The 4331-nt window shown below is 40.9% G+C and overlaps 1 pseudogene; it reads right to left on the minus strand.

Annotated features, from left to right (window-relative positions):
- On the minus strand, window positions 1–4036 carry LOC107104056 (annotated as a pseudogene).
- Window positions 4037–4331: the final 295 nt, after the last annotated feature.

A 4331-nucleotide genomic window follows, 5' to 3' on the forward strand; every position in this document is an offset into this window, starting at 1 on the left:
TTATAACTCTGTGATCCTACGAAATGAGCCTGTGGTGGCGCATGTGGCCCCCCCAGTCACTGATTTTGCGGTACTCGCCAGGACTCAAGAAGTACTGCCGGCCACGGAAGTTTGGGTGATCATAGAGGGTCCAGTAGCCGCCCAAGACTTTGCAGGAGTAGATATCGCGGGCACGGAACTGCTCCTGTACTGACTCACAGTCCTCGCTGAACTCCAACATCTGGCCTTGGAAGTTGGCGCGCTCATATATTCGGAGACGGTAGGCATAGAGGGCAAAAGTACTCACTTTTGAGTACTAGAAACAACAAACTATTTCCTCTGCATGAGACGAAAGGCAATACAGATGTAGTGCCAATGGTCAAAACTTGGATTGAGTGAATGGAAAGCTCTTACCTTACTGCTCATCCTGCAAATAGTGCTGGAGTTGGTCACCTGCTCAATATGGTGATCTCAAAGCAGGAGAAGAGGCCTGCTATATAAACCTCAATCAAAGGGTTTGCAGCTCTAACTTTAGCTGTTTTTTCAATGAGTGGGGATTTAACATACTGGTATGGCTGCCAAAAATCTTGATCCTGGCCATAGAACCGAAATCCCTGAATCATCAGGACAAAAGACCTAGCAGGCGAATTACTGACCCACTCTGCCCTCTTTGTTGACATGGATGTTAACAATTTTTTTCTATGCACTTGCCCCAACTCCATGTAGATTACTCTTTGCTGGGGAAAATGCCAAGCAAAAACTTTGGGTCAACAAAAACTGACCCTAAAATATAACTGATGAAATGATTTCATAGTTTTTTTATTTAAGAAAACAACTGCAGTGACCCATATTATTCAGAGATGCCCATCGATTCTTAAGGTTGTGTCTAAAAGTTTTGACAAAGCATCCACATCCAGTTAACAGTTAAAGTGTATGTAATGTAAGAAAAGCATTTGTATTTTCTCCCTTAGGCAATATGATCTACAGAGGTGAGACAGGAGTTTGGCTAAAATCTCTTCATCGATCCACTTCCNAAATCTACTTGAGTACAGTAACAAAGTATTTGTACTTCGTTACTTCCCATCTCTGACGGTAGGGGCCCTCGCTGGTCTGCAGGTGGAGGATGCAAGATAAGAAATTCCCTTCTTGTACTGTGTTTGATAGACTCACAGCCAAACAACTTGGTATTACTAAGCATTTAATGGTCCGGTTAAATTAGTTACCTGTCCAGGTAAATCTGTTTTGGTTTAAACTTTAGATCAGTGAGTTTTATGCAATATATTAGGGACTGTGAGGCAGATACCCTGTCTACTTCTAAGGAGGGTTTAAAACCTTCCTATTTGATGAAGCTTATTGTTAGAAACCAGCCTGATGTTTGCTCATTTGCTGGGGGAGTAGAGAAATAGTAGGACGTAGACTGAATGCCTTAATCAGGGGGTAAAAACTTCACTTCAGACAGACGTTTCTCCTTTCCTGTACCCTTCCAATATGGCCTCCAAAATAGGTAGGTTATCCTAACCTATTTCTTTTATGTTGCTGTACATTTAGGCTGCTGGATGACATAGGGAAGACTTTTCATCATTCTGCTTCATTACATCTCCATTCTCCAATTCTGCAGTTTATCGTTTTATATGGCCGGTTCAGATACAGATTATTTTGACATCAATCTAACCGATCCCTGATACATCCTGCCTTTATTTTTGGGGCGATTCAAGCTGACGTTGCTTTTTCCTTCACTGACACTATGACAACAAATGTTACACAATACTCAATTTAAACAAAGACAAATATTTAGAGAAAAATCTAATTAACAGTGGATAGTAAATGGAGGAACCAGCAATGCATCTGTTTCAGGTGAATGTAAGGTATAGCTGTTGAATGCACCCAAACTTTTCTTGATGGGACCCCCTTTGAATGTTTTTGCACCCCCTTAATCTTCAACCTCTTTTTAATAGTCTAAACTAAGAAAAGCCAACATCATCAAATTAAATATTGCAATAAAATAAACTACGATCTGCATTAGATCAGAATTATTTTAATTTTTTTCTACTGTGTTCCAGAATTCAACATTGCTTTCAAACAAATAAACTCTTAAACTGGTTCATTTATATAATTAATTTCTATCATGCCCCCTGCAATTACATTGTATCACCCCTAGGGTTAGTAACCAACTGTTTAGGAATTAATGCACTAATGAATCGGTCAACAGATGCCTTATCCACAGAGCCTGTGTACTGACATGGGAAACAAATATATATATAACGTTTACAGGAAATACCTATTAATTCCCTCGAAATATAAACTTTTGGCCCCAAAGTACCTTTTGTGCTCACAAAATCCTAATTCGTTCTCTTGAAAAACAAATTTTTGTGCAAATTTGTTCTCCTGATGTAACTTATATGTGGCCACAGTATGAATACATGATGCACACAAAATTCTAAAACAATCCTCCTACAGCACACCTTCTGTAACACAGCAACAAACCAACATGATAGACAAGGATAGGCTGATGGAGTTTTATTTTAGGCGTGGGATCAAGTATAAAGAGATTCTGATTGCTCATTAGTGAGGCATTAAAATAAAATATTGACATCTTGGTATGACCAGCTGCCAAAGCGCATCATTTACACATACTAAAGGCTGACTCATTCTTGTGAGCAGAATCTCAGTTTGTAGTCTGGACGAATGTATATAAACTCCATTTTACTTTGCCTTAGGGTAAGGGTCAAAGGCCACTCAAAGCTCTAGGCTTCAATGGTTTCTATGGCTGAAAAACAGGTAATTTAGAATTCAATTAACAATCAGTAGTCAGTTAAACCGTGCCAATCAGCACTGTGCTGCACTAAGGATGGACGTTGAGGGATAAATGCATGACTTAAGGGCATTTTTAAAAATGGAATTAGAAAAAAGGAGGTAAGGCAAATCCCCCAGATGTTTTTAACATGGTAAAACCTCTCATACTATGGCCACAAAAGTTTTCTATGTGAAAGAATTAGAATTTAGCAGGAACAAATAATTACAGAACAGATTAGAACCTGGCTGTGCAGAGGGGAGCACTGCTGCCTTGCAGCAAGAAGGTTCAGGGTTCTATTTCCGGCCTGGGGTCTTTCTGCATGGAGTTTGCATTTTCTCCATGAGAGTGCAGTGGTTCTCTCCAGGTACTCCGGCTTCCTCCCACTGTCCAAAATATGACTGTTAGGTTAATTGGCTTCTCTAAATTCTCCTTAGGTGTGAGTGCGTGCGTGAATGGTTGTTTGTCCTGTTTGTCTCTGTGTTGTCCTGCAATGGACTGGCAACCTGTCCAGGGTGGACCCCGCATCTTACCCATCACCCAGCTGGAGATAGGCACCAGTACCCCTCATGACCCTCCTTGGGATAAGCGTGACGGGACATATATGGATGGATGGACAGATTAGAACTAGTTATATATATATTTTCTTATGTCAATTCCAGGGCTCTGTATATAATGGCCGACATCAATAGACGAAAAAATGCAAATTTGGGCAAAAAATATCGCCTGGCCAATGTATTGGTCTGTCTTCAAAACATATCAGTGATAACAACTTATTTGGACTGTAAAACACATATAAAATAAAAATCAGTTATCAGTTATGAACAAAGTAATCTCACATAGGAGAAGGTATGACATGGGTGGATGGTGTCGTAGCCCATCCAACACTGGTAGCCAAGGTACTCTCCTCTGGTGGCCGGTGTAGTTGTGCTTCCCATAGAGCACCCAGCAGCCACTCTCCACCTTGATGGAGTTGCAGCGAGTGAAGTGGGTGTGCATGTCAGGGCAGTCTGTATCGCACTCATATGAGTGGCCCTAACAGTTCCAGTCCTCGTAGAATATGATCTGAGTCCAAGAATTGGAGCATGAGGAGAAAGTGCAAGTGAAAATCCTGAATATGGCAATGTCTTCATATTCAGTTCTACTGCAATATAACCTAGAAACACCAAACTATCTCCTCTGCATGAGACGAACGGCAATACAGATGTAGTGCCAATGGTCAAAACTTGGATTGAGTGAATGGAAAGCTCTTACCTTACTGCTCATCCTGCAAATAGTGCTGGAGTTGGTCACCTGCTCAATATGGTGATCTCAAAGCAGGAGAAGAGGCCTGCTATATAAACCTCAATCAAAGGGTTTGCAGCTCTAACTTTAGCTGTTTTTTCAATGAGTGGGGATTTAACATACTGGTATGGCTGCCAAAAATCTTGATCCTGGCCATAGAACCGAAATCCCTGAATCATCAGGACAAAAGACCTAGCAGGCGAATTACTGACCCACTCTGCCCTCTTTGTTGACATGGATGTTAACAATTTTTTTCTATGCACTTGCCCCAACTCCA

Source organism: Cyprinodon variegatus, unplaced genomic scaffold, assembly GCF_000732505.1.
Source record: "Cyprinodon variegatus isolate N-32 unplaced genomic scaffold, C_variegatus-1.0 Scaffold1602, whole genome shotgun sequence".
Lineage (NCBI taxonomy): Eukaryota > Metazoa > Chordata > Actinopteri > Cyprinodontiformes > Cyprinodontidae > Cyprinodon > Cyprinodon variegatus.